Source organism: Amia ocellicauda, chromosome 23 (assembly GCF_036373705.1).
Source record: "Amia ocellicauda isolate fAmiCal2 chromosome 23, fAmiCal2.hap1, whole genome shotgun sequence".
NCBI classification, from domain to species: domain Eukaryota; kingdom Metazoa; phylum Chordata; class Actinopteri; order Amiiformes; family Amiidae; genus Amia; species Amia ocellicauda.
The window spans coordinates 1,175,060-1,197,968 of NC_089872.1; positions in this window are offsets into that span (position 1 = coordinate 1,175,060).

Sequence of the window (22,909 nt, forward strand, 5' to 3'; positions counted from 1 at the left end):
AACCTGTGGCAGTGACAGTCATTAAAACAGAAATTTGAAAAAGTGCAAGAGGACATCATTATTATTATTATTATTTATTTCTTGGCAGACGCCCTTATCCAGGGCGACTTACAAAACATAAGTGCATTACAAAGTGCAAAAATACAATTCAGATTTAAATAATACAAAGCAATTCAAAGCATAATACAAATTCCAATTTACACAAGTGAATACAATAAATGAGGTCTTACATCCTGGACTGTACAAGCTAAGTGCGGACAAGATGTTAGGTCACAGTCAAGGGGTACGGCAAAGGGAGCAAAGGGGAAATCAAAATAATAGGAGTACAAGTAACGCAAGAAGCATGTTAAAACGTTGTAAAGTGCTATCCTACAGGAGTGTAAAGGACTAAAATTACATGTAGTGTCTGAAAAGATGTGTCTTGAGTAAGCGCCAGAAGGAGGTCAAGAACTCTGCTGTTTTGACTTCAGTGGGAAGGTCGTTCCACCACCACAAGGTCACTCCTGGGATGAGAAGGAGCGGGCTCTGGAGGAAAGGGAGTGGAGAGGAGGCAGAGTTAGTCTTCTGGCAACAGAAAACCGCAGCGGTCTGGAGGGGATGTATGGGGAGACGATGGACTGAAGGTAGCTTGGTGCAGTGTGGTGGAGACAGCATTAGGCGAGGGTCAATGTCATGAACTGAATGTGTGCCGGTATCGGGAGCCAGTGGAAGGAGCAGAGCAGTGGAGTAGTGTGTGCGAATCGGGGCAGAGAGAATACCAGACAAGCAGCAGAGTTCTGGATGAGCTGGAGCAGGTGGGTAGTAGTTGCAAGCAGGCCAGCCAGGACCAATGACTGGACAAGCAGCTGAGTCGAGTAGTTGGTGAGGAAAGGACGGATTTGGCATATGTTGCTCGTGTCAGCGTGGTGATAGGGTGTAGGAGAGCACAGGATCGAGGGTGACTCCTGGGTTTTTAGGGGAAGAAGGAGAGAGTGTTGTGGATTCCAAGGGGATTGAGATGGAAAGATCAGCAGAAGGTGAGGAAGAGTGGGGAAAAAAGAGGAGATCTGATTTTGAGAGGTTGAGCTTGAGGTGGTGTGAGTGCATCCAGGCCGAGATAGCAGACAAACAGGAAGAGATGCAAGAGGGGATGAGAGGGTCAGAAGAGGGAAAAGACAGGAAGATCTGGGCATCATCTGCGTAGAAGTGGTAGGAGAAACCATGGGATGCAATGAGGGGGCCCAGGGAGCAAGTGTAGAGAGAGAACAGGAGGAGGCCCAGGACGGAGCCTTTGGGGGGGGTGGATGAGGAACCTGGCCATGTCACTTGATAGGTCCGGTCGCTGAGGTAGGAGGAGAACCAGGTGAGAGCAGTTCCAGAGATTCCAAGGTCAGCGAGGCAGGAGAGGAGGATGGAGTGATCGACAGTGTCAAATGCTGCGGAGAGATCAAGGAGGATGAGGACTGAGGAGAGGGAGGCTGCCCAAGCACAGCTGAGGGAGTCAGTGACTGCCAGGAGAGCCGTCTCAGTGGAGTGAGCTGTGCGGAAGCCGCATTGCAGAGGATCAAGAAGTGAGTGATGGGAAAGAAATTCAGAGAGCTGACGGTGGACCACACACTTGAGGGTCTTTGAGAGGAAGGGGAGTAGGGAGACAGGGCGGTAGTTCTGAGGAGAGGTGGGATCAAGGGTACGTTTCCTGAGGAGTGGGATGACAGCAGCTTGTTCAAATGGATATGGGAAACAGCCAGAGTGGAGTGAGGAGTTGAGAGAGAAGATGAAGGGGAGTAGATCAGGAGCAGTGGCTTGGAGGAGGCGAGTAGGGAGAGGGTCCAGGGCGCACGTTGTAGGTTTGTGACTTAGGAGGAGAGAGGAAACTTCAGAGTCCGAGAGAGGTGAGAATGAAGAAAAGGAAGCTTGATCGTTGGGAGGTTTGAGTGTGATGGGAGGGGAGGGGAAACTGTTGAAGAGCTTGCGGATGTCTGGGATCTTGGAGGAATCATCAAATCAAAATAATTTGCAGTGAGAGAGGAAGGAGGGGGAGGAGGGGTGAAGAGGGCGGAGAAGGTAGAGTACAGTTTGTGGGGGTTGTTGAGAGAGGATTCAAAGAGTGATTGGAAGTAAAACTTCTTGGCTGAGGGGAGTGAGGAGGAGATTGTAGACAGTAGAGAGCGGTAGAGTTCGAGGGCAGCTGGAAGTTTGGTCCTTTTCCACTTCTGTTCAGCGACACGCAGACTGGATCAGGTTGAGCGTAGAACGGAAGAGATCCAAGTCTGAGGAGGGGAGGGACGGACAGGACGAGATGTGAGAGGACAGAGAGAATCAAGGGAGGAGGTGGGGGAGGAGAACAAAGAGGAGGTAGCGCAGTTGACAGATAGATGGGAAAAACAGTCAATGGAAGGTAAGAGAGTGAGAGCAGTGGAGGCAAGGGTGGAGGGGGAGACGGAGCAGAGATTACGGCGGAAGCTGACAGAAAGAGTGGGTAGGGTGGGGAGTGAGGGGAGATAAAGGGAGAAGGAGATGAAGTGGTGGTCTTAGATGTCCAGGGCTGACACGGAGAGTGTCGAAGGGGAGCAGCCTCTAGAGAAGATGAGGTCTAGCTGGTGGCCTGCTCTGTGAGTAGGGGGAGACAGGGAGAGAGAGAAGTTAAAGGAGTGAAGGAGAGGAAGAAATCCGGCACAGTGGGAGGGGTTGGAGAGGTTGATGTTGAAGTCTCCCAGGAGGATGGTAGGTGAGGACAGCGAGGGGAGGGAGGAGAGAAGAAAGTCGAGTTCATCCAGGAAGGAGGCGAATGGACCGGGTGGACGGTAGAGAACTAGAAGGAAGAGGTGAGTGGGAGAGGTGAGTTCCACTCCATGGAATTCAAAGCTGATGGTTCTAAAGTCATTCAAGACCATAATGACACTGCTGTACGAAGACAAGTTGCCAACAGTACCACTGTGCTTATGGGAGACAATTCCCATTCTAGGCAACTGGGAAAGTAATCCAAGAGCAAAGGTAGGCTAATGTTACAAATCCAAGATTAGGGTTCTTAGCTTGTGCTAGAAGAATTGGTAACAAAGACTTTTCAGTCCATCAAACAGAGACCGGCAAAGGAATTCAGATTATAATACAGTTGTACAATTGTAACACTACAGTGGCTCTCAAAAGAATTCACCCCCCTTGGACGTTTCCACATTTCATTGTGTTACAACATTAAATCAGAATGGATTTAATCAGGAGTTTTTGCCACTGATCAACACAGAAAATGTCCATAATGTCAAAGTGAAAAATATGATCTGCATATTGTTCTAAATGAATTACAAATACAAAACAGAAATAAATTCAATCCATAAGTAATCACCCCCTTTGCTATGACACACCTGATTGAGCTGTGGTGAAACCAATTGTCTTGTAGTCATGTAATTAGTTTAATGGAGTCCACCTCTGTGCAATTAAGGTGTGTCACATTATTTCATGTTAAATACAGCTGTCTCTGGGAGGTCCCACAGTTAATAAATACAATTCCTAACAAAAACTACATCATGAAGATGAAGGAACATTCAATGCAAATCTGGAATATGCTTCTTCAGAAGCACCAATCAGGGATGGCATTTGGCATTTCCAAGGCATTGAATATCCCCCAGAGCACAGTAAAGTCTATTATTAAGAAATTGAGAGAATATGGCACAACTGTGAATCTGCCTAGATCAGACCATCCTCATAAACTGAGTATCCGGGTGCGAAGGGCACTAGCCAGGGACGCCACCAAGAGGCCTATGGCAACTCTGAAGGAGTTAGTCTTCCATGAGCTGGGAGACACTGTGCTACTGCAACAAAGCCCTGGTGCTTCACAAAAGTGGCCTTTATGGTAGAGTGGCAAAACCAAAGCCATTGTTGAAAAAAACTCACATCAAATCTTGGCTAGAGTTTGCCAGAAGGCATGTGGGAGACTCTGAGACCAAGTGGAGGAAGATTCTATGGTCTGATTATACCAAAATAGAGCTTTTTGGCCTCAATGCTAAGCGCTACGTTTGGTGCAAGCCTAACATTGCACATCATCCTGAGAACACCATCCCTACCGTGAAGCATGGTGGTGGCAGCATCATGCTATGGGGATGCTTCTCTGCTTCTCAGGGCCTGGAAACGCTGTAAAGATAGAGGGCAAAATGGATGCAGCAAAGTACAGAGAAATCTTGGAAGAAATCCTGCTGAAATGTGCAAGAGACCTGGGACTTGGGAGAAGATTAAACTTCCAGCAGGCCAATGACCCCAAACATACAGCCAAAGCCACATTGGAATGGCTTAAAAACAAAAAGGTCAATGTCCTGGAGTGGCCCAGTCAAAGCCCAGACCTCAATCCAAAATTGCTGTTCCCCTTCCAAATTGATGGAGCTTTTCAAAGAAGAATGGGCAAAAATTACTGTGTCCAGATGTGCAAAGCTGGTAGAGACTTATCCACATAGACTCATGTCTGTAATTGCTGCCAAAGGTGCCTCTCAAATATTGACTGAAGGGGGTGATTATTTATTCATTCTAGTATTTTCTGTTTTTGTATTTGTAATTAATTTATAACAATTTGCAGGTTATATTTTTCAGTTTGATATGGACATTTTCTGTGTTGATCAGTGGCAAAAACTCCTGATTAAAACAATTCTGATTTAATGTTGTAACGGGGGTGAATACTTTTGAGAGCCACTGTACAGCGTTATTCCCTGATCCCATCATTTCAGGACACTTTGAGATAGGACAGGTTTTTAACCTTGCAATTAAGCTGAATGTAAATTGGAAAGTAAACCCATGCTAAACTGATATTGTGGCTTTCTTGCCAGAAGGTATCATGACACTACATTAGTCTTTTATGCAATTCCAGAAATAAACGCAGTCTGAGATTTATATTGATATCTCTCTATCTCTCTCTATATAATTACATGTTGCCATTACCCACATTTAAAATGTACTTTATATCTTGTAAATGACTGTATGGCCCTTATTTGCACACACTCATACACATCAGCTAAGTAGTAATTATTAGACATTTACCATTTAATAGTCAATGTATGCATTACTTTCTTTCATCTTAGGGAAACTCCCTAAAGCTACTCGATTTCAAAGTGACCTGTAATCTATTGAGTTCATGATTCAAGCAAAGAGCTTGCTTATATCACACCTGTCAGCCACTATTCACCACCAGAGGCCATCATCCCCTGAATACTAACCCTGCAATCATCCAATTAATATTCCTTCATACCATGTGTCCCAATAACCCTCTACACTCATTGGTTCTACCTCCCCCTACCAGCTCCACTGACTCCACTTTGCCCTGCACGTAAACCCCTGTGTGTCCTTCAGTCACTGCTAAGTCTTGTCTCCTTCATTGTAGCATTTCTAAGCACTACCCCTGGCTATTGACCTCCTTGTGTACTTGACCTCCTGCCTTTCCTTTTTCACCACCCCTTTGGATTTCCTGTTTCACCTTGTTTGCCCCATCTATTGACTCCTGGTCTTTCAACCTTGTCTCTTGAATTTCCCCTTTGTATTGTTAGCTGTGCTTCCTCTGTTTGTGAGCTTGCACTTGGGTCCACCTCTGCTGTCCTCTGAGTCATTACAGCTTAACAGCAATCCAGAAGTTAAAATATATGGTTTGTTTCTGTTAAGGGTATACTGCAGAAGGGAGTAGAAGCTTTACAGCAGAAAACTGTGTGTCTATGCAGACCTAATATACAGTTCTAGTAACATTTATTTTTGCACCCTAGTCTCAACCAGCTGTTGCCTGGTGCTATTGATCTCGGATAGGTCTCCATTATGGGTTTTCAGTCACATGATGCATCCTTTCATCACCAGATAGTACTAATAGACTCACCTTAAAATACCTAAATACATGATCTCTGCGATCATTGTTTTCTTAAAGGACATACATGCAAGTGGAGAATAATGGATAATGATATTATACAGACTGCTTGTATGAATCCCACATTTATCTACACTTGCACAATAATTTCACACAAATTAAGTCAGCACTAACAGTGGAAAGAACTGAAAAACTGCAGGAGAAACGCTGGGGCTTTTCAGAGCCCAATTATTCAAGCACAGGGGGGAAAACCAAAGACAAATCAGATGTACAGGAACAGGAGACATCCAACAACAGTACACAATGGTACAGAACATAATCAATACACAACAATTAACAAGCACTTAAATACATTTTTACAGTCCTTTTACTCATCTCCCAGCAGCCCTTACAGAAATGGCCACATATTAATCAAGAGTGGCGGCTCTGCCTTTCCATCTCTGTTACAATACGCAATACGGTGTTAATATATAGCCTGCAGGCATGGGGGAGAGAAAAAAATATTCTCCTAGGCCTGTGGCTGAACCCCCTCTGGGCACTATATTATTACATAATTAGCAGAGATAATGTAATTGACATTATGGAGAAAGTAACGTTGATAGACAGCAGAGACCAGGATTTTGATGATCCGTATGGTGCTTCTGTTGTACTGGCGCCGGTTCAAAATGGGTGCACTCTGAAGTATCTCTTTAGAAGGTGAATGAGATCAGTGGTAAACCAGGACCTGGACATGGGCTGCTGAGACACTGTCAGAAGAGGGTTACTGTCTCTATGTGTACCCAGTTTTGCACAATGCTGTTATGGGCACAGATTCATTAAATCACAAATGTATTAAATTAATCAGATGCTTTTACACATGTGTTTCCTGTCTCTCAATTATTACATGTGCAGTTGTATCGTCTTACACATAGATGTGATAACATGCGTATGTAATAAGGGGCAGGAGTTAAAAAAAGAAAAGAAAAGACTTTCAATAACCTCCTGAACTATAACTAACACTGTGATGTTTCACTGTTCTGAACCTCTATTATAACTTACCATATTCATATCCTTGAAGTACTTTTTAACAGCGGTGTTGTCTTCTGCTTAGGTTAGGATTTTAAATCATTAAAAAGCTACTGACTGTCTTAAATTTCAAAGGAATTGGGTGCATATTAGGGATCCCTGAGATGACAATGTCTATAGGCAAATTTTCTTTTGTTATACTGGTTTAACAGAGCCATTTATTAATGTATGCCTTTTAATACATTTAAGGCAGAGGTCTACAACACTGGTCCTGGTGAGTTACAGGGAAAACCAAGTGCTGAATTACTTAATCGAAGCACTTACTGGCTAAATTAGTCAAGTTTAACATGATCTTTAGCCACTTATTAGGAATGCCTTCAAAGCCAAAGTTCAGTGATTTAAGTTATTTGTCTATATATTACATAAAGCAGACAAGTTTCAGCAGTTCAATATATGACTTTCTGTCATTGTCACCACAAAAGTATCCAACTTACATCAACAGAGCTGAGTGATATACACCATTACCCCTAAAACTAATCCAAAAAATGAATTGTCTTTATATTTGTTATTCTTTAGGGATTTAAACCTAGAGCTCTCCTGTAAAGATATCACTGGGTTTATTGCCTCTTCTTTGGGGCTAATGCTAATGGCAGGTCAAGTATGCTTACTGAATATCTCATTGTAAAGGAGGTCAATACCTTCCAGGTTAATATGCTTTTCAATCAAACTAGCCTTGCTTACAGCTAACTTACTCAAAACTACTTGCTATCCATTTACTAACAGCAATGCCAACTTTTAATTAGAAATACACCACGGAGACACATTTGCTCTTCTTTTTTCTCCTGCCTTACTGTTATAAATGAACAAGGTGACTGGCCAAATAAGAAATGTACTGACAAGTTCCCTCTGCAGGTGATTGGACGCATACAAAAATTATTGAGATGCAAAGTGATTGATTGCATGCAATATGATTGACAGTTACTCAATGACCAATACCAGTGTTTTGAAACCTTTGTGGGCATTTGTGGGCTTGCGTGGGTGTAGCTTCCCTGCTGAAGGAGTGGGTTTCAAAATAATGCAACGCCACCACTACGCCTATGGACCCAAGCATACAATATTGGGAGGGACAATTTCACGTTCTCTCAACATTGGGGGGGACGTGTCTCCCCTGTCCCCCCTAAACCTATGCCTATAAATAGAGCACAGGATTTGTCTACTTAGTGACAGTATGGCCTTGTCTTCACCAGGATACTTTGGGATGGATTAATTTCCATCAGATGTACATCACAGGTTATACTGTACAAAATGTGTAAATGTGTAGATGAAAGGTCAACATTTTGAGTTCATTCATCACTTTGAATTACCACTTGGAATGCAGCACATATTAATACTGTGCTGTTGCTGAGAGTAATCAAAGGTCTGTAAAATGTATAATTCTGTTTGCTAGTCTGTCTGTCCCCTTTAAAGAATGGCAAATAGGTTCCTGTAGAATTTAATATTGTAATACTTTGGGGGGAGCAATGGTGGGGACTGGGGGCTTGAACCTCATTCTCCTGTGCCACACTATGACCTTACCCAGGCCTCTTAGCGAGGCTTCAGATACTCATTGCATTATCATATACCTCTTAAATGTATACCTGCCAAAACCAGGATATCAATTTCAGCTGCCTTGCGAAGCCATCCTGTGGTAAAACAGAAAACTCCATTACGATCTTGACTAATGCTTGCCCTGGGTACAACATGACTTCATAGACATTTCTACATGAAATATAAGTGTGTTGAAATATGTAAAGGTGAGGGTTATTATCTATATTCACTCTGCATACATTGGGAGTATCCATGGCAACACAGACACCATAATGGGATTGCAAATTTGATGGTGCAACCCTTACAGGTATTAAATATGACACTAACAACTGTACACGTCCAAAGGAACCAGTTCTGACATAATAACTGGAGAGGAATTAGCCTAAAATGGTAAATAGACTGCACACAGGCTATATAGTCTATGTTTGTTGGCTCCAATAAATCAGATCTAATTAATGTTATAAACAGCACCCTTTCTCATAAAAGGAAATGATGACACAGTAATTATGTTTATATGTACACTACCGGTCAAAAGCTTTAGATCACCCCCATGTACAATTTTTGTATTGAAATTCAAGCAGTCCAGTGAATAACCTGAAGTGGTACAAAGGTAAGTGGTAAACTTCCAAAAGGTAACATAGGTTAGGTTTAGGTTACCAAAAGCTGAAAAATAATGTACATTTGAGAGTTATACATTGTGTTACTACACCCTCTTAAGCATTATTTGACAGTGTTACATGCAACTCCTGTGCATAGAAGTAACACTATATTCCTACAACGCGCACATTGTTTGAAAGCTTATTCTCTTGGCTACCAGCACATTTCATTATCAAGCGTATCCGATTTACAGTTCCTGTGTCGCCCACCATCATTCAGAGCCCGGGGGGTAAACGCGCTGTGTTTGGGGGGGTCACATTCAGACAGTCACAGATCACTCAGTTTTGATCGGATTTCTTTGCAAATAGGCTTGTTTTGTTCAGAACAACCTAACGATTAATCCAGTATATTATATGTTCTGTCAAGCAAAGAGAACTTCAGATCCAATTATGTAAAATTGTTGTGTATTAGTACACCGTAAACACTGAGACATTGAGACAATAAACTGCGTAAAATTCTATGAAAACTGGAAAAATGTAGGTGTTCTAGAACTTTTATGTATGCACATACATTTTTTAAATAAATAAATAAATAAATACATATACATACATACATACATAAAAATGCTTGCATGTATACACAGGCCCTAATTAATGCAAGGGCTTACCAAGGCTCGAGCCAGCAAAAGGCCCATATGGCTTGGGGAAAATGTGTTACAATGTATTACGTATCTACGTCGTCTTTGATCGTGGTTCGGTTGGCTCTTGTGTGAGCATGCAGCCTGGTGTCTGTGCCACCTGACAGCTTGCAATGCACTTGGGGGAGGGGTGGGGACTGAGAAATGCAGATGTTTGATCTGGGCAGGTTGCATTCCTATTTGCCAGGGTTAAGAAAAACAAAAAAAATCTTTGATTGTGATTGGTGCATGGACCGGGCTAGGCACTATACAAGGACATTCAAGGAGAAAAAATCCTAAAAACAGTAATGATGACAACGTGTGATAATATATGTCACTAAAATGCCTAATAATGATATTGGAGTTTGCAAGCAGTGATCAACTGTAAGATCTTCATTGTGATATGGAAGTAAGATACCGTTTTATATATTTTATATGTTTACATTTTGCATTGTATAAATACTGATATTAACAACCGTATGTATAGCATTTCCGTTGTGTTTTCGTTGTTTCAATGTACACTTTTCAACATCAATTTTGATCATTAACACTAACAATAAGCTATAGTCTACAGTATAGATTCACTATAAAATATAAAATAAACATTCCATGCTTGTGTTGCTCATTGCTAGCTGTGTTGGTGGTCAATGATGTGATAAGCCATGCAGATCAAATGTTGATGCTGCATGATCTGTTGACTGGTAACTAAGAAAATGTGGCCTATGCTATGCCCAGCATGGAAATGATGTTGCTTTTTCAGTTAGCTTATTTAAATCAGCTTAGCGATATCTTAGTATGGTAAATTATCATTCTTTCTGTGCTTTTAGTTTCTATTCATAGTATATCTGAGAATATAATATTTTGGAATGTTGAGGCATCATCTTCAGCTTGATATGTGTGGACACTTCAAAGTCTTCAGTGTTTGTTAATGTATACCTATGTATACACTGTGCTGGCATCCACAATATGACTTGCATCCTGCATTTAATTTAAACAGTGGAAGGGTACAGGCACAAACAGCAGAATATAAATGGAAGTCTTGTTGAGAAGATTTTTAAAGAGCTCTTCATAACTATTTTATTTACACACCATGGACCATACAGTATTTTTATCAAAGTTGTGCATGTGACAAAACACAGTTCTCAAATAATGTGTTTTCACCATAACTTGGTTTATATTTGAATGCCCATTATCCCAATTTAGGGGATAACATAGTTCATATACGACTCCCAGTATCAATTCCTTTGAGTGTTCAATTAGACATGATAGCTCAAGTTGACCATGGTGGGAGAAATGTTGATATCCAGAGAGCATTGGGTCTGAAAGTTTTTTGCAATGTCTAACCCCACCCTTTCAGAATGTATTGAATACGATTGACAGCAGAGAACCTAAGCTTTGCAATGTTTCCAACCACTTCACGCTACACATCCTCAGCTGACGGAGGAATAAACACATACAAAATCATATGCACATTAGTCCTTTAAATTCAGAAGTGTCACTGAGACACTGAGAGTGCACAATGCTGCAGGCTATACATACATGAGTAACCTTTTGAAAGGTTTGGATCTAGTTTCAAAGAAACCATTTCTCTGTTTTTGTTTGATAATGGAACATGAAGCACCACTGCATCCCTCTCTCTCAGCTCCCCTCTTTTCCTCTCTCAAAAAGCCAGAGAACGTCTGTGCAGCTGAACAACATGTTTCAAGGGTTTGGCTTACATGAATATCATGAAACAGGGAAGGATGACCCCTGTTTTAGAAACAATCTCCGCATTCAATTTGAGGATACTAAGGGTTGTGCCACAAATGTTACAGCTGTGTGATGCCAAGCTTCAGATTTTTCAAATAATACATAATTTAAGAGCCATTTAGTATAACGAATAACAGACTATGTGTTTGTACATTGCGGTTTCCTAAGTTTCTCTTGCTTTCTCTATATCAACCTACAATCAATTTTTATTTGTATAGCACCCTTCACAGAGTGCTTTACAAAGTGGTAAACATACAGCAATAATACTGCAAAATAAAATAAAAATGGATGAATAAATAAAATAAAAATAGACCTTTAACAGTTTAAATGAAATGAAAGTAAAGTAAACCAACATTAAATAAACCATTAGGCTCGGAGGAGAGAAGAACAAAAACTCCTATGGATGGCATGTAGGAGAAAATAAATCTCTGGCCTAATGGTTGCCTCCTCTCCAGGCAGTATAGTTGTTACAGCAGCAACGATCTTAAATGGTGCTGCTGGCTGTATTCTTCCCTCTGGTGGGGGCCTCTCACCGGCCCTCAGTTGCGCGGGGATTGGAATGGGTGCCAATGGCTCATCAGACCTTGGGGTGTGAGTGCACTGTTAGCCCTCCGTGGTGAGGTGCCTTTGGGGTGGGTTGCAGGGTTGGGGTCAATTCCACTAATTCAATTCCAATTCAATCCTTTATCCCTTTAAATTCCATCAAATCGATTTATTATCCAAAACACTTTCCAAAATTCCTTTTCAATTCAATTAATCTCAGTTCCAAATTTGGATCACTTCTGCAAACTCAATTCCAATTCGATATTTCTCCCACACCAATTCCTTAATCCTTAATAGTTTCCTTCTTTGTTACCATCACTTAAGTTTTCAAAGTGATCAAACACCAAAGGCTTCTCTGACATTGTGAAAGTGTTTGTCCAAATTGGTAGGCAGTGGGTCCTCAGCCAGTCCAAGTTCAATCACAAAATCACGGTTCTCAGTAACAGTCCAAGTCAAAAACACAAGCAATCCTTAAAAATATATATATGTTAACACAGTTAACACCTCAATCCTTCTACCCAACAAACAAGGAGAGTGAGGTAGGTTTTTATATAGTAAGCTTTAGAATAGTGGGTAACTGCAAGTAATTGAGGTTCTTGTGATATATCCTTCCCAACAAGGGGGCAGGACTAGGGCACTGTCTTGTATGAGTGTCTATTAGGTGGACGAGGAACTCATTGGCTGAGATTCAGATAATAGAAATTCCTGAATTTGCTAGGAGGCAAGGAAAAATGTATCTGAGAAGCATTTGCCTGTAATTTTAATAATAAAAAATTGTCTTGTAAACATTGTATTATCTAAATCATTGAAAAATTTGATGGAAACACAATTATTACAAAATAAAATAGTTTAAGAACAGATAATACATCATTATATAGGATTCTTAATGGATTAAAAAGGGTAAAATGGTAAAATGATTAAAACAAGGCACAAATTCTGAAGTGTGAGATATTGACAATTACAAATTCAATTCCAGCTTAAAATGTCTAAATTCCAATTCGATTCCAATTCCAAAGACTGAAACATTCACAATTCCAATCAATTCCAATTAGAAGAATCACATTTCCAATTCATGAATTTGAATTACAAGAATCATTAAGAATTCAAATTGGAATTGATCAATTCAAAAAAGTATAAGATTTGAGTTGGAATTAGCCCATGAATTTTTATTTAAATTGAATTGACCCCAACCCTGGTGGGTTGTGCCTCGTCGGGCTTCCACGGTGGGAGACATGGTGCCTCATAGGCCCCTCAGAGGTGGCTATTGCTGGAAGACAAAAATAAAATTGTGCTCAGGTACTGGTAGTGCAATGCAGGACATCTCCAAATACAATTGTGCATTGCATGTCCATGGCACACTGGCAGAACTATTGGCTAGAAAAAAACTAAAAAGATGAGTCTTCAGCCGTGATTTAAAGGCAGAGAGGAAATCCCTTACAGAGGCTGGAAGGTCATTCCACAGTATCAGGGCCCTATAACTGAATGCTCTACCACCTGTGGTTATCATTACTCAGTTTTGTCAGTGTATGATGAACAGTAAAAATGTTTCCCCTAAAATTAGGACTTCTGTCATATCAGAATTAAACATAAGAAAATTACTTGTCATCCATGTTTTAATCTCGGACAGACAGCAGATTAGTGTTTCTATGTCTATGGTATTGTTAAGATTTACTGACAAATATAATTTTGTGTCGTCTGCATAACTGTGAAAGTTAAATTTATGTTGTCGAATGACATCACCTAACGGGAGCATGTACAATGAAAAAGTATAGGTCCGAGGACTGAGCCCTGTGGTACTCCGTACTTTAGAGTGGATTTCATTAATCTGTACATATTGGAGTCTGTTTGACAGATATGATTTAAACCAGGATAGAACATTGTGAAAAAGGCCAAAAAGGATTTCTAAGTGGTGTGTCAAGATTTGGTGTCCAATTGTTTCAAAAGCCGCACTTAAATCTAGTAAAAAAAAAAACAGTGGCGTGCTCTAAATCGGAACAGGGCTCTAAAACAGGGCTGTTTCTGTACTCTGGCTGGAGCAGAAGCCTGATAGAAATTTTTCATAAATATGATTATTAATTAAAAAAGCTTGCAATTACTTCCTCTAGAACCTTAGAAAGGAAGGGAAGTAGGTTGGTAGTGTTTAAGTGAATTAGGGTTGGCAGAGGTTTAATTAGAGCTTTTTTAATAATGGAATAGATTGTTTTATCAATTTAGTGGGTATAGGATCTAGTGCGCAGGTTGTAGTTTTCATTGTAGTCATTCAGGAGACTAATTCTTGGTGATTTACTGTGTTAAATGAGTCTAGGTAGGTAGGCAGGGACTGTGAAGGACTTCATGCATAGGCTATAGTACTTGTGTATTTTTCCAATTCTATCTGTTTTCTAATGCCCTTGATTTTGCTATTGAAATGATCCATATGATCCAATGATTTTGTAGTTCTCCATTTACGTTCGTATCTATGGCATTCTGTTGTAAGTGAGCAAATTACCTTGTTAAACCATGGTGAGCATTTTGTTGGTTTTAATCTTGTCCTTAATGTTTGGCTGTTCCTCACCCAGTTTTATTACTCCTACACAGCTGTTTCTGTTTAAGATAATGATTGTGTTTCAACCTACATATTGAATTGATGATCATTAGCACCTGTTTGGTATAATTGTTTAATAATACACCTGACTATATGCCTACAAAATCCCTGACTGTGTGCAAGTGTACCTAGTGATCAATATAATCTATTAACATGTCTATTTTTGAAAGCATTCTTACTTTACAGCATTTTTTCACACCCGCCTAAAACCTTTGCACAGTACTGTATATGTGTGTGTGTATTATAGTACATTTGGATGTAACTATCCTAAATTTAAAGATGAAAGTCTATACTTAAAACACATCTTGATTGTTTCATTTCAAATCTATTGTGGTGGTGTAGAGAGCCAAAATGATGACAATTGTGTCACTGTCCAAATATATATGGACCTAACTGTATATGTTAAACACATTAAGTGTTTTGAGCTATTTGTAAAGGGAGTACATGTTTGCATTTTCATAAATTTCTTTGCTGTTTCAATCAGTTGGTTTTTTGCCTGAGGGGAACAAATCTGACCACATCATAAATGAGTACCTTCTTTATTTTCTGTAAATCAGTAGGGTTGTTCTGCTCGTAAACAAAATAATGTATGTAGTATAGTAAGATATACCCCAGGGTATGTTTTTTTGAAAATATAATTTGAAATTACAATAAAAGTTAACATTTAAATACCATTTTTCTGCTAATCATTGTTTATACATTTAAAACTAAATTGTTCAATGTGTTTGCTTGCAATAAACTGTAAATTATATATACCACAAGTTGAATAAGTAAATACATTTACACAAAAGTACACAAAATTATTATTATGATTATGATGATGATGATGATTATTATTATTATTATTATTATTATTATTATTATTATTATTATTATTATTATTATTATTATTATAATATTGTTAAGGGACTATACATTTCTTCTCTCAGTAATGCAGTATGTTTCAATGATTCAATAAATGTCTCCCAAACATGTCTCTTTATGATTTTATTCTCTGCTACAACTATAGTTACTTAGAGGCACTTTTAAAGGTCTCCATTAATAATTACATTAACATTAATTCTACCAGACATGCTTTGTGACAGATTACACTAAGCTGTTGCTCCCTCTTGAATATTATATTATGTTTTTAATGGTTGCCTGCCAGTATTACAATTCATTTTCGGTATCAGTACCTTAAGATAAGTTTTATCCACACAACAGTAATTGCACAAGAATGTGATCAAATTAAAGATAAAAGGTAAAACAGTTCTGACATAGTGAGTATGAAGATTCCTGTCTGGAAAAATATAAACTACCAATTACACTCACCTAAAGGATTATTAGGAACACCTGTTCAATTTCTCATTAATGCAATTATCTAACCAACCAATCACATGGCAGTTGCTTCAATGCATTTAGGGGTGTGGTCCTGGTCAAGACAATCTCTTGAACTCCAAACTGAATGTCTGAATGGGAAAGAAAGGTGATTTAAGCAATTTTGAGCGTGGCTTGGTTGTTGGTGCCAGACGGGCCGGTCTGAGTATTTCACAATCTGCTCAGTTACTGGGATTTTCACACACAACCATTTCTAGGGTTTACAAAGAATGGTGTGAAAAGGGAAAAACATCCAGTATGCGGCAGTCCTGTGGGCGAAAATGCCTTGTTGACGCTAGAGGTCAGAGGAGAATGGGCCGACTGATTCAAGCTGATAGAAGAGCAACTTTGACTGAAATAACCACTCGTTACAACCGAGGTATGCAGCAAAGCATTTGTGAAGCCACAACACGTACAACCTTGAGGCGGATGGGCTACAACAGCAGAAGACCCCACCGGGTACCACTCATCTCCACTACAAATAGGAAAAAGAGGCTACAATTTGCACAAGCTCACCAAAATTGGACAGTTGAAGACTGGAAAAATGTTGCCTGGTCTGATGAGTCTCGATTTCTGTTGAGACATTCAGATGGTAGAGTCAGAATTTGGCGTAAACAGAATGAGAACATGGATCCATCATGCCTTGTTACCACTGTGCAGGCTGGTGGTGGTGGTGTAATGGTGTGGGGGATGTTTTCTTGGCACACTTTAGGCCCCTTAGTGCCAACTGGGCATCGTTTAAATGCCACGGCCTACCTGAGCATTGTTTCTGGCCATGTCCATCCCTTTATGACCACCATGTACCCATCCTCTGATGGCTACTTCCAGCAGGATAATGCACCATGTCACAAAGGTCGAATCATTTCAAATTGGTTTCTTGAACATGACAATGAGTTCACTGTACTAAACTGGCCCCCACAGTCACCAGATCTCAACCCAATAGAGCATCTTTGGGATGTGGTGGAACGGGAGCTTCGTGCCCTGGATGTGCATCCCACAAATCTCCATCAACTGCAAGATGCTATCCTATCAATATGGGCCAACATTTCTAAAGAATGCTTTCAGCACCTTGTTGAATCAATGCCACGTAGAATTAAGGCAGTTCTGAAGGTGAAAGGGGGTCAAACACAGTATTAGTATGGTGTTCCTAATAATCCTTTAGGTGAGTGTATATTGTTCAGAACACCTCTAATACCTAGAACCTTTGAGGTTTTAATGATTCATTTGATTTATTAATTTTAAACTACACGGAACATAGCAAGTAATAATACTCAAAACTCAAATAACACACATCACTTTTCACCCTTATTTATTGCCTAATTTTGTATACAGCTAGATGCAGTTTTTTTGCTTTGACTAATCTGCTTCAAGTGTATCCAGTTTCTGAATTGAGACAGCTGATGGGGTGTGACTAATTGATTTCTACAGCTTCTCTAATTCCAAAAGGAATGAAAATAACAGCCTATGTGCTAATTTCGAGCAGAAACTTATCTTGCTGAGTGGCAGGGGGATAATGTTCCTCAGCCAATGTTATTTGCAATACTGTCTTGGAAAAGGAGATAATGTCCTACACTAGGTTTCTAATCAACCCTTGCAGGGAAATCTCAATTCTCGTTGAATGGCCACTGAATATTTAAACTGTAGGAAATGTGTAGCAAGGATGCAAACTTAGTTCATTCAGTTTTTGTAGAAAGGAATCAAAGTGACAGGCGTTGAACATACTTTGGAAAGTAGGCAGTGATTTCTGTAATGGTTAAACATACTCCATACTCATCTTCCCATTCACTTTGGAAATTATGATAAAGGAAATTGCTTGGATTCTTGTTGTGACTGCTTCTGCAAGCATATTATAATTATTATAGTAGTAGTAGTATTTACTTAAATGTGATTGTAAAATAATTTTAAATAATCTGGGACTTAACTGTATTATGTTAACAACTGCCTCACTGAACTAGGATGTATACTTATTGTAATGTTGTATTGATTTTACACTTTTGTAATGCTTACATTTAATTATATATTGATTGTATAACTGCACTGTAATACGATACTTGTAATGCTTAAATTGCTTATTATGTAAACTGTCACCCAGGATAAGGGCTTCTACCAAGAAATAAATAATAATTACAATTATTAATACACCTTTCAATGCTTTATATAAATTATACCAGGCAACTACCTATAGGTGAAGTGATTGGGTTTCATAAATCAGGCTTTCCTTATCTTTACCTATTTGGAAATCATACTGTAAATGATTGAAGGCTTTGACAACTTTCCTGAATATTGACCACACCATTGGTCAAAATGGGAAGGAGCTCTGAGATTCTATAAAACATCCTCGTGGCCAAAAATAATTCATGCATTAGGGTTGAGTCACACTGTATGCACATCTGAGTTAATCTCTTTCCTGCTGTTATAAAAGGTGAAGGTCAGTCCTTCTGTTTTTTTTTTTGATGAGTCTATCCAAATGAAAAGAGAGCTTACTCTACTAGTGATTGCTCATACTGCACCTTTGATTTGGCCCTTCGATAAAAGGTTAATCAATACATTGAACCCTTCATTTACTCTTGACAGTTGCCTTATATGTCTTCAATCTGGTAATCTACTAGCCGGGTAGGGATGGAATATATTTATGTTGTTATTTCATTAAGTGACAGAATGTGTAAGAGTGAGCAATTATTAACATTGATTAACAATCAGGTGGTTGGTACATCAATATGTTAATTTACATTTTTTTTGCTGTTAGTCAATGAATAGTAAGTTATTTGTAATTTGGTCAAGATTTAGTTTTAGCCATTAGCTGTTAACAACCAGGTAATGCATTTATTTATTGCAACCATATTCTCAATATTTTGTTGTCAACATAGTTAACACGTGTTAGTAGTTTCTTTAATAAATGTTTTATATATTAATAAATATAATAAATAGTTGATATCTGTTGCAATATGGGTGGAACTCATAGCCTTATGCTACTGTTTCCTGTGGGGGCGAACACAGGGAGCACTGTAGACAGCAAGAGAGCCAGATAGGCTGTAAAGAGACAGACAAAATAAAGAGCTGCATAATAAAAATAAGTTATTTTTTTTACCTTTTTTGAATTGGTCAACTTATTATGGAGGGAAACATAACCGGCTTTAGACATGGTTGCAGCAATATGTTTTCAAGAACTCTGACATAGCTATCATAGATGCTCAAGAAAATAAAGAAGAAAGAAAACAGCGCAGTACGGATGGGACTAAGTTCAATGTGAGTAAATCGATCGTTTAAAGACTGGGCAACACGAGTAAAAGCCAATTGCGCATTGTTAATAAGATGGAACATCCACTAAAACCCCCAGGGAAAATTTACTTTGATGACATAAATTGATCGTTACCTTGGAAAGATGGAAAGAGGAGTTTAATTTATACATTGCCCTGAAAATGGCAGTTAAGGAGGATGCCTTGAAACTGAAACTGTTGTATTACTTGATTGGAGAAAAAAGGAGAGAGGTTTGTGAAACACTGAATGTAGGATCGGGAGACAACCATACCGCACAGGTAATTACTGAACTAGATAAATATTGTGAACCAAAGAAAAACAAGACAGTAGAGAGATACAATTTCTTTACATGCAACCAAGGCCCTGATGGAAGCTTTGACAAATATCATAGAAAAGTCACAGAATTAAATATATTGGCTTCTATCTGCAATTTTGAAAACATTGCAGGCTCTCTCATAAGAGACAGAATTGTATGTGGAACTCGGGACACCCACTTAAGAGAATGCCTATTAAGGGAAGTTTACTTGAATTTAGAAAAGTGTATACAGTTGGGAAGAGCTGCAGAACTATCCAAAGAAAGAACACAAACAATTGAAGAAGGCAGGGCTACACAGATACATGAGACAAAAAAGATCCACATCAAATGATGTCAATGTAATATGCAATTACTGTGGAAGGAGACATGAGAGGAAAAAATAAAAATGCACAGCATATGGCCAGAAAGGCAAGGGTTGTGGCAAGTTGAACCATTTTATTAACCAATGTAGAAGCAGCAGCAAGAGACAGCAGAATGTGTTAGCCGTGGAGAATGATTCAACTGAGTCAGACAGTGGCAAGGATATCCTAAGTATAACATTAGCACCAGCATTAGAGAGCATCAATGCAGTACAGCCATCATCACTAGTCTCAGGCAGCACTGTTTGCAACCATGTTCTTGAAAAAACAGCCAGTCAAATTTCAGCTTGACTGTGGGGCCACATGCAATGTCATTCCAAAAAAACTCCTAACAAGAGATGTCCACCTAGAAAACAGCCAACAAGTGTTAGTAATGTATAATAAAAACACACTGAGGCCTGTTGGACAATGCAAACTTAAGTTAAGAAATCCACGCAACAACAAAGCATATAGGCTGGAATTTATTGTTGTTAACAATAATGTGCACAGGCCACTGCTAGGCAGCAAAGCCATACAGGCTATGGAGTTAATAACCGTGCAACACCAAAACATCCTAGCAGTTGATAGGACCAGTGACAAAAGGGACAGCAACTCATAGAACATGGAATCATTCCGACAGGAGTTTGCAGATGTCTTTCAGGGGGAAGGGAAACTCAAGCTTGAAGTAGATTTGAGCATCAAGCCTGTGAAGTTAACTTGAGAAGAGTACGAGTGGCACTGTCAAAACCACTGAAGAAGTAACTGGCTAGACTACAAGAACAGGAAATCATAGCTCCAGTTGAGAAAAGCACAGACTGGATCAGCAGTTTGCTTGTTGTGAAGAAACCCTCAGGAAAATTAAGAATATGCATAGACCTAAGCCACTAAATAATGCACTGAAAAGAAGCCATTATCCTCTGCCAACCATAGATGACGTCTTATCAGACCTGGAAAAAAAAATAGTATTCTCTGTATGTGATTTTAAGAATGGATTTTGGAACATCGAGTCAAGCAATTTCACCACTTTTGCAACGCCAGAGAAAACTCAACCAAGTATTAGAGGGTGTGCAGGGAGTCAAAGTCATAGCTGATGATATCCTCATTGTGGGGGAAGGAAACAATGATATAGTAGCTACACAAGACCATGATGAGTAATTGAGAAAGCTCCTGGAAAGATGCAGTGAATGTAATGTGAAACTAAATCCAGAGAAATTTCAGCTCAGGCTGAAAGAAGTGCCATATATTGGACACCTTTTGACATCACAGTGTCTGAGAGTTAATCCAGAGAAGGTCACTATTAGGCAGATGCCCAGACCAACAGACATTTGAGGATTGCAACGATTCTTGGGTATGGTGAACTACCTGGCAAAATGTTGCAAACACCTGTCAGAGATGTGTGATCCTCTGAGACAACTGACACACAAAGATGTGTTGTGGGAGTGGACTGAAGGCTTTCTAGGAAATTGAAGATTCAACTGCAAAAGCCCCAGTACTAAAATATTACAACCCCGAACAGTAGCTTGTCTTGCAGTGTGATGCATCAGAAACTGGACTGGGGGCAGCACTCATGCAGTTGGGGCAACACATTTCATATGTAAGCAGAGCCCTGATGGATACAGACAAGGGATATGCTCGGATTGAGAAAGAGCTCTTGTCAGTACTGTTTGGAATTGAGAGGTTTCATCAGTTCACATATGGACGCACAGTAGAAGTACAATCTGATCACAAACCATTGGAGAGTATAATGAAGAAACCCCTCCTTAGTGCACCCAAAAGACTACAGATGTTTCTGAGGCTGCAGAGGTATGAAGTTAGACTCCAATACTACCCAGGAAGACATTTACTGCTGGCAGACACACTTAGCAGTCTAGTTTGAAACGTCGAGTCGAGACGGAAATTGAGTCCATTAACATGGTGCACTACTTGCCCATCTCCGACGAGAGGCTAAAGGCCATACAAAAAGCAACAGAGCAGGACAAGGATTTGCAGGAATTAAAGAAAGTAATCCTACAAGAGTCCACTCCTCACACAATGGAGTAGAGGGAAGTTGAGAAGAGCACGTGAGAGTATCTATTGCCCAGGCATGAATGCACAGCTGAAACATACTTGGAGCAATGCAGTGTATGCAGGGCATGGGGAACAAAACTGCAAAAGGAAATGTTACACTCACATAAAACTCCATGTAGACCATGGGAAAAAGTGGAAACAGATCTGTTTACTCTTAATGAGAAGGACTATATGATCACCGTAGATTATTACTACAACTTTTGGGAAGTGGACTTCCTGGAGAACACAAAATCTAGGACAATTGTACAGAAGCTTAAAGCTTAAAGATTCCGGACACTCTATACTCTGAAAATGGACCACAATACACAGTATTGTATTTTAAAGTTATGGTGCTGAAACATTCATTGAGATTTTTAAAAGCAATTCAAGGGCAAATGAACAAAAAAACCAGATACATTTAGCACATTATTTCAAAAATTTCTCTCATTGTGTTTGGAGGGGCACTATACTTTCTGAATATGAAATTACTCTAATTTAACCTGTCTAGACATTTTGTTCTTGAATTTCAGAGAATTTCTCTATACTCTGACAATGGACCACAATACATAGCAGAGGAGTTCAAAGAGTTCAGCAAAAGATGGGACTCATCTCCTGGGTATCTGCTATCACGGAGTCACGAACCGCGGGGCACGGGAACAGGGGACCCAGTTGCAGTGCTAGTAGAGGTGGTAGATCAGGGCAATCAAGGGCTAGGCACAGACGTAGTTGAGGTCACAGGCGAGGGTCAGGATTAGGTAAACAGAGCAACCAAGGGAGAGACAGAGTCGTGGTCAGGAAGTCAAGCGGGTGGACAAGGTGCAGAGACAAGGTGCAGAATTGCAGGCAGGGCTAACAAAACTTCACCCAGACTGAGGGAAGTGAGGGGATTATAAAGGGAACAGTAAGCTAGGTTATGAGGTGCAGGGCGAATGGGAGCAGAGGGTGATAACTAGAGGGTGTTGAGGAATGTTAATAGGATAAATGAAAGATGAGAGCAGGGAGAAGTGATAGAAAAGGCAAGGTAATGGCGGCCTCTACCGGGGATAGA